Source organism: Crocodylus siamensis, chromosome 5 (genome assembly GCF_052110815.1).
Source record: "Crocodylus siamensis isolate JL-2025a chromosome 5, ASM5211081v1, whole genome shotgun sequence".
Lineage (NCBI taxonomy): Eukaryota > Metazoa > Chordata > Crocodylia > Crocodylidae > Crocodylus > Crocodylus siamensis.
This window is the reverse complement of record NC_143399.1, coordinates 7,840,741-7,854,099: the sequence shown is the minus strand read 5'-3', so window position 1 is coordinate 7,854,099 and position 13,359 is coordinate 7,840,741. Positions and strand designations below refer to the sequence as shown.

At 41.7% G+C, this 13,359-nt stretch overlaps 1 protein-coding gene across 1 annotated transcript in view; it reads left to right on the top strand.

The window, feature by feature from the left end:
- Positions 1-13,359, top strand: part of FAF1 (Fas associated factor 1) — a 301,437-nt gene that overhangs the window by 277,904 nt on the left and 10,174 nt on the right. The window lies entirely within an intron of this gene.

Below are 13,359 nucleotides of genomic sequence, written 5' to 3'. Positions count from 1 at the left end.
GGGAATCTTCAGGGGACTCTGCAGTCAGCTGCATGGCCCTTTTTCAGCAGGGCAGCCCAATCACTAGGACATTTCACCATTTCCTGCCTCGCTGCTACCTCTGGAGGAAGTTCGCTAAGAAGAATTAGCTAGCATGTTTACAGTGCTATTTTGTAACGCCATCTGTTGCTTCAGGATTAGTATCTAGTTTATTAAAGTCCTATTAAATTACAGCACCTGCCCCAAAACTTGAAGAAATATGTGTTCTTAACAAGCTTATCATCTTAAGACTTGGCCTGATTTATGATGACTTGTGACATACCTTTCAGCAAGACTGTAGCTATCCGGCTGCCTTGTAGCATTTAGAAAGGAAGAAGTTTCTGATTGAGGAACTTGTCAGAAGACAGTTCAGAGATTTTGAGAACGACACAGCTGCACTCTTATTTTCTTGATCTTTAAAATTGTTAGAGAGAAGGAACAGATTTAGTGGCTGGAAGAGAAATTTCTTTGGATCCCGTATTTGCCAACATGTAGAAAAGTCTGAAAATTAACCACAGAACAAATTGTATCAGCCTAATGGCAGTTCCACAAAGGGATGCACCCAAGAATAGCATGCAACCAGTCCTCAAAACTGTGAGGAGAAGAATTGTTAAGAAACAAATTATCCAGGCAGTATGTGTACACATCCCTCCTCTGCCCCTCATACTGGTTACCAGCCCTTTCCTTATTACTAGACATTTACTAAATTTCCGCTGGTCCTTAGCACATCTATGGAGGCTGCCAACAAGGGTTCTGATTACAGGTTGTGATAGAGAGCTTTGTGGTTTAGACACCTGTCCATTATGAACTACACCAAGACCCCCAATTTATTCTACAAGGACTGCTGAATATCTTCCAGATGGTAAAGGTTTCAGGTAATATCAACATATGCAAAATGAAAGGTATGCTATATAAGTTTCCAGGTCTCTTTACCAATCCCTCAGGACATTTACTGCGCAAGTTGCCATTTTGTCCTTCAGAGAAGTAGCCACTAGAAACTTGTTAGAAACTTTCTCTTTCTTGCAAAACTTGATTGTTCATGGAGAAGTCATTTCAAAACAGGGTGTGGTATGTTGAGATGATGACTGGATTGTCCTTTCACAGCCTTTGTTCTTACACATGCCATATTGGCCACACTTACTAGAAAGAACTATTTTAGTTGTAAGCACGTTGATGAAATTTAGCGAAATGTGTAACTTTATATATTTTACATAATGCCATATTGCAACTGTATATTTATTTATGCTAAGACTCTGACCAAACTTCCCAGAAGCTTCTGAGGACGGCTCAAAAGAACCAAAATACTATTGAATTTTTAACGAGTTTCATGCCAGCAAAGCTTAAATAGGTTACACAAGGAAAGGAGTTAATTTACGGGCTGGTGGGCACCATCTATTCTGATGAGATCTGGTAAATCTCTCTCAGAAGGTCAGAATTTGTGATCAACACCTTCTAAGGATCACTAAAGAGAACTGTCTTGGATGGTTTTCAGAGAGGTCCCAAAACAAAGAAATGTTTTGAACCTTCCAGCCTTTTTCCCCAACAGCAGCTTTTTCTATATGAACTGGGGGCAGGCAGAGCTAAACTGCCTGCCTGCAGCACTGCACCGAAGGCAGCCACACTTCTTCTGGTGTGAGAGGTAGCATGCAGAGAGCTGCCTGGCATGGTAAGTTAGTGGTATCAGCGTGTCGTCAGGCACTTAGTTGGGGCTTCAAAATTAACTAACCCGTGACCCCTATGTTCTGTGACCCCTCATGGAAAGTAGGGAGAGAGCTTGTAAGAAATTTGTCTTGGACTTTATTATAATCTTTTCCTTTTTGTGAAGGTGCTGATTTCAGTCCTATACTAGTGGTACTCAACCTTTTGGCTGGCAGGGGCTGGATCCAGCTGCTGGTCCTGATCTGGCACAGGCCAGTCATGGTAGGGCCCCATGGAGTGGGGCAGGGGGCATCTCGGCTCCAAACTGGCCCCCTGGGAGGAAGGGGGAAGGGGCATGGCCCAGCCCCATGGGGGCATCGCTTGACCCCAGCGGGGGATGATGACTTGACCTAGCCCTACAGGGGGGGAATGGGGGCTTGACCTGGCCCCACAGGGGAACAGGGCATGGCCCAGACCAGTGCGGGGAAGGGGGCATGGCCTGTCTCCATCCAGCCTGGTGGGAGAGGCCTGACCTGGCCCCAGCATACTGTGCAGGGCTTGGGGATTTGGGAATTTAGCAGTGTGGGGAGGGTGGCCTTATTTATTGCCATCACTTCCTGGCTGCCAAATCTCCCGATCCATGGATAGCCCTGCGGGCCAGATATGTGTGGCTCTGTGAACTGCATTTGGCTCACAGGCCAGAGGTTGAGCATCCCTGTCCTCTTCTAATCAAGTCTGTTTCCATTTGGTTTCACTGAACAGTCTCCTTGTCACTTAAAACATAGTCACAAGGGGGTGAATTTGTCAGGATATAGTTGGTTAACTGGCCATTATCAACTGATTCATTCATTTGGGCAACAGCTCTATTTTTTTCCCATCACTGTGTTAAAGATGATGAATGTGGTGCTGTGTGGTTGGACTATATTTGTACCCTAAATTTGAGGGCTGTTACTTTTTCTCAGATGGAACAGTGTAAGACGCATCTGTAAAGATTACATAAATGCAAACAATTATGGCAATATACCATGCTAAGCCAAATCATCTCATTTTCATTGCATCTGAGAGAGAAAATGTATTAAATTCTCTCTGACATAGTATCTATAAATCATAGACTTCAGAGACATGGTAGCAAAGAAATGTGTGATCAGACTTGAGATAATTGTGACGTATGTGCAGTTTTCTACTTAGTTTACAGATGAAGTGTATATCAGTCTTTTCTAGGAGTGAATTCATTTACTGTTGTTTAAACTTAATTTCATAGTTTTATGATTAACCAGGTTACTTCTGGGAGGTTAGCCTTCAAATCTTTAATGACTGTCATACAAATAATGTTGTTAGTAATTACCTTTTTTAGTGTAATTTAATCATAAAAATATTTAAGTTAATTTGTATATTGTCCTAATCCCTTTTAGGAATCCTAATTCCCTTTGGGAATTTGCTGTCCAAGGTAGAGAGAGAGAGTCACTCCAAGTCTTGCATTCATCTTTCTACTACTCTTTAAATAACAAAAATGAAAGTTGCATACTACTGCTGAGGCCAGACTGTAGCTAGAGTGAAGTGGAGTTTGAGGAATCCCATTAATCGCTAATTAACTTTACTCCATATACCCATATAATCTCATTTTCAGCGGAACCAAAGTAAAGAAAAGCAGTCCAAAACTGTCTTCCATGTTACACGTCCTCCAGCTTCCTTGTAACAGTACAGAAACAAAACCTTTGCACTCCAGGCAATATTGTTGCTCCATTGATAGGCTGTGCACAGCTAGTCCCTGCTGGCTCCCACCTGCTAGCTACCCTTTATTGCAGTTTTAACAAAATGTAAAATAAAAAAAACAGCTTTATGCAACTTTTCACATTTGTTTTGCCTGTTTTTAAAAGAAAACCCTGCTGGCTGGGATGGTAGTTTGTGGACACAGAACTACACGAAGAATCGTTTCCTCTACATCTTAGTCCCTTGCAGATTTTGTAGCTGCTTTGTTACAAGGCTGCGGGAAGAATCCAGTGAGTTAAATCCATGATACCCAAACTGCATCAAAAAAAGGCCATGAAAAGAAGTGCACCGTTTGCAGTGGAGTCCCAGGCACTTTTATAGTGTCTTTAAGGGAAAGTTGATAAGTGTGCATCGTCGTCCAAGGGAAATGGTGAAGGTTGATGGTGGTCTCTCAGTTCAAAATGCTTGTGAATAACTGAGCTAGAGTAAATGTGAGGTGCGTAATATTCTGTGAAACTAAAAGAACAATTTTTGAGGTGAGGGAAAGGAAAATGCTGTGGCAAAGACATAGAGCTGCACATCTCTGTCTACAGAATCCACTCCAAGTGAGAAATTCCAGTGGCCCAGTGATCCTTCTCATCTATTGTGACCTAACAATAACACGATAAGAAATGATTCACAGGGATGGGCCAGAGGGTATTTATGAATATATGTGCTGTTGTGTTTGCTAGCAAAAACTGAAAAAATATGTAATCCTCCTGGGTTTGCTAACTGCATAGAGTGAACCTAGGTCTGAATTACATCTATTTACCCAGGTTTGGAACAATTTGAAGAATCCAGTTCCATAATGACGGGATTACCAAAAAAGTCATTACAGTGTAGGTTTCAGGAGGATTGTAACTACAGCCATAATGCATGGTCTTATTAAGAAGACTGCAAGGTGTCAGGGTCATGATGTCAGATGAGGAGTATCCCAGACTCCCTGTTAAAACCACTGGGGTTGGGGATGTTCAGAATACAAACAGATGCGTGGAACACCTTGCCAGTTTGGGCCCTTAGATTTAAATAAGACGTCTAAAGCAGATACTGTGCACTAATTAGAATACAGTGCACTGTTTGAAATGGGCAGGTTGGATGCAAAATACCAGAACTGGTGAAAACTCAGCATTTCCTTCTATGGAAAATTCTGATGATTTGAAATTTCCTTTGATCTCAAATTGAATGAAAAACTGACATTTTCCTGAAAATTTGGTTTTGGAGGTATCAAAACTTTATTCAGCCACTGTTTCGATAAGGTAAACACATTTTTGTTCAACTTTTACCATTTTGACTGCTGTATTGTAATATATATGCGTATGTGTGTAGGCATATTATTATAATACAAAAGTCAAAACACAATGCTTTGATTTAATGACATCCTCATATTCCAACAGAAAAATATTCTTACAAAAATTTTTGAGACTCTCTCCAGAATACCCTTTTTTAAAGCCATTAATCCTGATGCCCCAACACAGTGTTGTTGAAATATTTTTACTTCCTCAGTAAATAAGAATTCATTAGTTCTTAGTTCTGTATTCCAATTGCTTACACAGATATCCTTGGCTAACTTAAAGTCGGTATCATAACCCTACTGTAAATACAAACTTCTACACATGAGTAAATACACAGATTAACCTTTTCTAGACACCACTTGTAGTTTTAAAAGCAGCAGTGACATTCCAAAGCATTGAAGTACATGCAGTGACTTGTTATTGGGACTCACCGGCTATGCCGTCCTTCTGCTAACACTGAGAGTGGGTATTAACCACCTCTTTCCTTCTAGGCACCCATGACAAACCAGGTACCAAGCTCCAAGGTGTATTTCATGGTACTGAATCTGTCCCAGTTTGTATTTTTGCCTCATACCTTTTGAGGACGTTCCCCTCCCCCCCGCCACATTGGTGTTTTGTGTTGAAATGTCTGTGCTGTTGGTAAAGGCTTAGATTGCTAATTCCGTGCTGTAAATGCAATGCATATAGTCCAGTAAAATGTTTTGAGATGCATGAACAAACGGTGTATGTGCATAACAACATACACTTGCCATTTTAAAGGAGAATAATGTCCTTTTGTAAGTGTTGCAAAATGGTGCATAGGGGCATAACACCCTGCCCATTTTAATGGTTCCTTTTTTTCCCCCCATCCACCACTGAATTACAGCCACCTCTGGCTTAGTAGCTATGTAACAGCACAGTAGCAAGCAAAGTTGGCCCCAGAGGCAGGAACATGATAATTCAGCCATTCCTTCCTGTACATATTCACTTTTTGGCCTTCTGTGAATCCTCTTTGTCCTTGAAAGCCATCCCAGGTACTTGCTGTTATATTTGCCGGTTTGCCAGCCACAACCATCTGCAGTTGTGTGTGCTGACACCTTCTGACAAATCCTTCTCCCTCCGGTGGAGAAGTGTGCAGAGGTTTCAGTCCCTTTTACAGGGCTGGTCTTTCACAACACTTCAGGGACAGAAAACTAAAGATGCCATATCTGATCGAAACTGCCGTGGGCGAGGGGTTAAGTGCACAGAATTAAATTACCCATGTTGGAGTTCGGCCAGGAGATCAAGATTAACACCTTGTGCTTGCAAAAGTATTGTGGTACCTTTAATGACTAACCGAAGTGATGAGGATCTTGGCTGTTCATCTCATTTGAAAGACGGCCCTTCCAGCAGGGCAGTACCCCCATTGCCATGGAGGGACTTGGGCACTGGTTCGTTCTGTGCTCACAAGTTTCCCCTGAGATCAAAGTACAGCCCACAGGCTTTTTTTTTCTTCTTCTTTCCATTTCCTTTTTAAGTGTACAGCAAGGGAAACCAATTATTTGAGAGTACTTCTTTTTAAGACATACTGGAGACTTAAGCTCTTTATTTACAGTATCTGGAGGCCTTAGTAAGCTAAGACTTCTACAGTATTTCACATTTATTTATCTGAGCCATAGCTTAGGATCAGGTGGTGGTTAAGTCACTTAAGGTTATTCAAATGCATCTAAAATGTTGCTTAATAATTCAGAACCAGTTTGCTCTGTTTAGAGTATTAAGATTTTTAAATCCTTTTAATTAGCCAGTTCCAACAGCAGTTTAAATAAACAGGAGGGAAAAAAATCTCTCCATCCTGAAGGGGAGCCACACTAAATTTCATCTAACCAAATTACACAGTGCACTCAGTGCAGTTAGGTGCTGATCAAGATCCCAGTAGGCATAGGGACAGACTACTCCTAATGGCTGCAGAAGTATACCAAGTGAAAAAGGGAGGAGCACCCTCCACCTTGCATTCCCTTCCAGGGTCAGACATGAGTATTAGTGCCTGAGTGCCTTCAGAGCCAGGCTCTGAAGTTAAAGCAGGGATGTCAATGATATGGCCCGCAGGATGGATCTGGCAAAGCAAGGTAGAGTTGCACCTTGTACACAAACTGAACCAAAGAAGCATGGTTATGCTTATGCATCTCTGATTGAGTTAGTGTACAAGGTGCAACTCTACCTTGCTTCTGCCTGACTCCCACAGTAAAATGGCTAACTGCGTCTCTGCTCATTTCGCAGAATAATAGCTTCAGTGTGCTGCTGAATTACAGTGTGCCTGCTATTATCACTGGAGTCCACACTGTGCTGTTGCAAGGCAAAGCCCTTGCAATGAAACAGTGGAGACCAAGAAACCCAGCAGATTAGGTGTGGGCCCAACAGTTGAACTATTCCGAAGTTGTCCAAAGGGCATGTGATCTGAATTTCAAATAGATATTTTAAATTCATCATCCTGCTGACTTTTTAAAGTTACTTTTGTAAATGAACCTACAAACTTTTTTTTTCACTTCCGTCCTTCGTTGGCTAAATCTGTAACCACTCAACAGGTGTTTCGGAGCCTGTTGTGCTAGAGCCAAAACAAGTCATTAAAATAGACCTAAAATGTTGCCTTCATTTTGAGCCTTAGGAAATAAATCCTCTCCTCATTGCAAAAGGACATACTCAGAGGAATAAACATGCTTAAGTTTTAAGAGACTGCTACATTTTTCCCATGATTAATGGCACTTTTAATCATGAATAGAAAAATTGTTGTGTGACCTATGTAACATTTCCAAGTTGGTTTTAATCATTCATATTTTTACTACATAAAATAGTGTTTTTAAAAAGACTTGATTTAAAATTGGTTATTTTCTCCAATATAAAATTGCCTCTACAGATGACATCAGAGTTTCTATGTCATGCCTTGCAAGCAAGAGATTTATTTAAAATAGTTGAACTGATAGGGCACACATTTGTCAACCACTGATCAAGACTTTCCAAACAGGAATTACATGAGGCTTCAGCTGCTAACGGTCATCAGTTCCTTTCTTGCTTTCAGTTGAAAAAGTCAGCTGTCAATGGTAGTATTAGGAACCACTCAGAAACTTGCATGAGATCAAACAATAAGAAGTGCTTTGGGTTCGGAAATGAACTCTGGTTGTATGTGAACTTCCCCAAACTGACCAGCGTTGATTGCTTTTGTTAAGAGCATAGTATTTTGGTTGGTCCTGCGTTTTGGGTGTTTAAGCCCTACCAAACTGATGGATCCCAAATTCAGATGCATAGGACCACTTAAAATTATGATCAGAACATTCACCTCTGCACTTGAGGTATGTGCCATCCTGATGGTTTTACTCTTTTCAGTGATTCTGTTGCTCACAAAACATGACATGATGCTTTTTTGAGTAGAAGCTACAAAGAGAGTGGGTGATCTGTTCTGCGCCTGTTGAAGTCAACAGCAAAACTGGACAGACCTCGAGAATTCAAGTTGCTGAAATGTAAATTCCTTTTCGTGGGCACCAGGAGTCTTGTGAGTGAGTGTTGGAATGATTCTGGCTGCTCAGAAAGGTTTTGGATACTGCACCACCAACTTTTCAACCTCTCTGGCTGGATTTGAGCACCACTGACAGAACCTGGTCATACCGTATTTCCTCAGAAGTAATGAATGCACCAATTTCCACCAGTTAATTTGGTGTGTGGGGGGTGGGGGCGAGGTGTGGGCTATAAACAGAAAAACCCCAGTATATCCCAGTGGATTCAGCTTCATTTGGTAAGTCCAGTAGGGTGATGGGCAAGCAAGAAAAAGTAATAAACTGTCCACAGGATGAGAATATTCTGTTTAAACATGTGCCCTTGGCCAGGAAAGCCCCTTTTTCCTAGGCCTGCTGCAATTCAATTAAATATTTCTTTCAGGCAGTGAGCATGTTGTCTGACCACAGAGGGATGCTTTGAGGAATCTGGGAAACTTGACTCTGGCACTGATGGTCCCTGAGATGCTTTTTATTCCCCCCCACAGAATATTAATTCTGTACATTTTGTTTTTCTCAGGGGAAGAAAATATAACATCAAAATACCTGTAAAGAGTCTTGGTAACTGTAAGATGTTCAAATGGTGTGTCTCGTAACTAGAAAGATTTAATGATCTCCTGCTGTTTTGGTAATTGGATAAGTAAATACATCACACTGAATTGCCAAAGCAGTCCTGTGTATGTTATTGATTCTATCTCTTTACCTATCTGTCATCGTATTTTTATATTGTGCTCATCACTGTGGTATCTGAGCACCTTAATCCTTTGAACTTGTATAAAAATCCTTTTAGATTGTTTTTCTATAAAGTCAATTAAATGGCTGTGAATCCTATTACTGACTATCTCCATTAAGTAATTGAGCATATATGCATGCCCTGCAGGTGTGTATGTAGCCAGTGCGCCCAGGGCAGAGACTGTTGGGACAGTCCGTCCAAGGACCCTCTTTACAGTATCTTCTCAGCACTTCTAGCAAAGGCCGGAGCTCCTAATACCTCTGTGGCGTGATCTTTTTTCATGTACTAAAATGTTTAAAATGACTAATAACTATTAATGAATTTCTTATTAGCTGAGATAAACTGTAACTCTGGAGATGCTTGCACCTCACACAAATCCCCATGATTTCAGCAGGTGTGCTTATAAATAATTTATCCTGTTTGTTCTGTCCAGGAGAAGGGCATCTCGGAAATAAATTCTCTGTTTGTAAATCTGGGGAATTCTTGGTCAGGCACTGCACTGAATGGCCTTTTACAGCCAGGAGAATGCTCTGCGTGTCCAGTGTACTCTCTGTAGTTCCAGTGTGGTTGTATGCAACAGAAAATGCTGCCTGGGATTGTATGTTTTCCAAGTGAACAACCTATCCCTCAAAAGAAGTTATCTGTGAAAGGAATCCATCTTTTATGTGGTCTAAGGCTCCCTCTACGAGCCTTAAATGGGGAAAGGCTACTCATTTCAAGACATCCTCTGACAGAGGTACTTTTGATAGACCTACTCACAAGAGCAGGAATAAGTCTGTGCCTCATAGTCAACTCAAGCAGAGTAAATTTAAAAAATCAACACATAAAGGCACAAAGAGCTGTCTGCTGAAGCACTCAAGTAAGAAAGCCAGGAAAGGTAGGAAATGTATTGCCCTTAGGCAATCAAATATGTAAGATTGTTATTCAAGCCACAATACTGTCTCTAAGAAATGGTACCAGTGTTGGCACCTGGCCCTTCAATGCGGCCTTTTCTCTCCTGTACGTATTCATTTGGTTCTGAAACATAAAGGAAAACAATCAGCAGTACCAACACTATTGTTACCAATTTTTATACTGCCAAGAAATTTGACGATATGAGATTTCCCAAAATCCCTGGTTTTGGACTGACTACTTAAGCTTACTAAATTCATACTTGGAATGGTACCAGGAGTGTGTCAAGTTAAACCAAGATATCTGACCTTGGGATCCTGTACCTTTATCTCTCAAAATGTCCACAACGAAATATAAAGGACTTTCTCCTAAGAAGAAAAATGTACTTAACAGATACTCTTCCAATGAACATCTCTATTTATAGCACTTAGAATCACAGGAAAGTAGGGCTAGAAGGGACCTCACAAGTTCTAGCCCCCGCTCAAGGCAAGATCATCCCTGACTAGACCATCCTGGCTAAGTGTCTGTCCAGCTTGCTTTTGAAAACTTCCAAGGATCCACAGTGTCTCTCTTGAGTCTCTTCCAAGGCTTGACCATCCTCAGAGTCAGAAAGTTCCTCCTAATCTCCAACCTAAATTTCCCCTGGTGAAATTTGAAGCCATTACTCCACGTCCTGTCCTCTACGGCCACAGAGAAAAACCCACTTCCATTCTCTCTGTAGTCACCCTTAGTATTTGAAGACTGTTATCAAATCCCCACCCCCTCCCCCAAAGTCTTCTCTTCTCCAAGCTAAATAACCCCAGTTCTTTCAGCCTTTTCTCTTAAGACTTCCTTCCTAGGCCCCTAATTAGTTCTGTTGCACTGCGGTGGACTCCTCCCAAACTGCCCACACACTTCTTGAAGTGTGGGGCTCAAAACTGGACACAGTGACTCTGAGACATTGGCTGTGTAATTGCCTAACTAACTGCACAGTAAAGGTCTCAGTACCCCTATTAGGGTGCACAAAACTAATAAACTCCACAGCAGGGCTTGTAACTACTCTTCGTAGTAGTAGTAGTACAACTACTCTTTGTTGCTTGTACTACTACTACTACTCCTCTTTAGTACAACTACTCTGTAGTAGTAGTATAACTACTCTTTGTTCCTGTCCACTGTTCCCAACATACCTTTAAATAAATATTGGCAATGGTAAATTGAGCTAAGGAGCACTCCACAGTTGTATCTGCATACCATCACCTTTTTCTGGAGAATTTAGATTTTTTGTGTACCCAATGGTCTTTAAATTCTTAATTGGGATTAAAGCAAGTATTTCCACCTATTTACGTCTTCTCTTCCATGAGTGTGAGATCTAGTCTTCATTTGTTTGATGAAACTATTCAAACCTATGGCCATATGTTCCATGAGATTCCTTGTTATGAAAAACTCATTTCTGCTCCCTATTACTTTGACAAAAAGAGTGAGAGAAAGATTGGGACTAGCCTGCAGTTTTTCACATAACTAGTGTTACTCATGCTTCACCCCAGGTTTCTTCTAGACGGGCAGAATTTTGTACTCATGAAACAATACACTTACCAGTTCATCTTCCCAAAGCCCTTATGACAAAGTGCTACAAAGCCCAGTACTTTAGGTGGCTGGAACAGTCTTTTTATGTGCACAAAACTAAATCTTTAGATCATTTTCACACATTGTTGAAGCCCATGTCAAAAGCATAAAGGGTGCAGTACTTTTTATTCCAAGATTATCATATTTAATATAAACAAGGTGACTGGTATGCAACTAATACAAGTAAAAACTCCCTCTACTTGACTGCAGGTGACCTCAGTTGCATCCTTTGTAAATATTTCAAGTTTGGAAATGTGTAGGGCTGCCACTAGTCCTCAGTATATAAGATTCCTATTATATCTAGAGTTTCCCAAGCAAATGATGTCTTTAGAAAGCCAGTACTTAAATCACTGCTTGAGAGTCTCCAGAACTAGAAATATATGCAAATAGTTACTCAAAGAAAAAGTAACAGGTGTTTTTGCAAATGTGCTCCCTTTATAATCCACCATCATACTGTATCAGAGTGCGTGCAGGGCTGGTGTTTTGGTTACTGAAGGTAATGAGGGGTGGCTGAATTGCCCAGCCCCCTCTGTGCCCGGAGCGGGAAGAGCACAGAGTTCTGATCTCTACTCCTAGGGGATGCACAAGTAGCCACAAGTGAAATATCTACTGGCAGCACATCTCAAAGGACGAGTTACTGCAAGTAACCTTTTTTGTTTGTTTGTTTTTGGCAAAACTGCCAACCCTAAGTGTTCAGAAATCAGAAACCAGGCTCCCCAAAACGCCGACATTTGTTTAGATGTCTGATTTTTTTTTTTTTTTTTTAATCATAATAAATAGTGGGGATTTTATTTGAATGCTGGTACTAGTGTCAGGAGAGTTCATGTTTTCAAGTTTTTTCCTTTACAAACACAAGGGCTAGAACACTTACTTTTTAAAAGTGCAAATTTGAGATTTTCATATAATCACATGACTCCAAGATGAGTGGCTTTAAGAAAAGCATCAGTAGTTCATGTTTCATTATAAAGATGGGTTAGTTAACAGCGTGGCTGTTTGGTTTATTGCTTGTTACACTTTGTTAGTATGTTCAGGAGGGGTGTGTGAAGGCAGGCCGTATTCGATTTGGATTCAGCCCAATTCAGGGGACAGTGATTCGATTAGCTGATTTGGATCAATGTCCCAATTCAATTCAGCCGAATCTGAATCTGAAGGTTCGATTCTGATTCAGAGAATCAGCAATCTGGCCATAGACACAGCTTTAAATGTTTTTTCTACATACCTTAAGGTATCAGGCGCAGCTCGTGAACACTGAGATGGTGGGGCGGATGGAGCATCTCACCGGAGCACGGGGGGCACCCCTTGTGCTCGGCGGCAGACCAGGAAGTGGACCGGAAGTAGTTCTAGACCACTCCTGGGTCTGCTGCTGAGCGCGCAGGGGCCCCCACCCCTCCACACCACCCGGCTCGGTGATCAGCCGTATAGGGACTCTGGGTGTGCCCCAAGACCCAGAAGGCACCAGTCGCCGGGGGGGGCAGGAGGTGTGCCCTGCGCACTCCATGGCAGACTCAGGAGTGGACTGGAAGTACTTCTGGTCCACTTCCAGGTCCACCGCCAAGCATGTGGGGGCACACTCCCATAGGATACTCCATCCACCCCACCATCTCGGCATTCACGAGCTGCACCTGGTACCTTGAGGTATGTAGAAAAATATATAAAGCTGCGTCTACGGCCAAATTGCTGAATCTCTGCAAATTGAATCGGAGGCTTCCGATATGATTCAGAGAGATTAACAGGTCTCCTGATTCGATTCAGATTCAGAGATTTGGCCACCGAATCAGCCCAGATCTCCAAATCGAATCAGCGACTGAAGCTTCTCTCAGCCCTAATGTTCAGGTCTGTATAAAACATGGAGGATGACTTGATTCCTCCGTTACTTGTCTTACATTCTAGAGAGGGAGTAATACAAACAGGCACACAACACCCTGGAGGAGCAGAA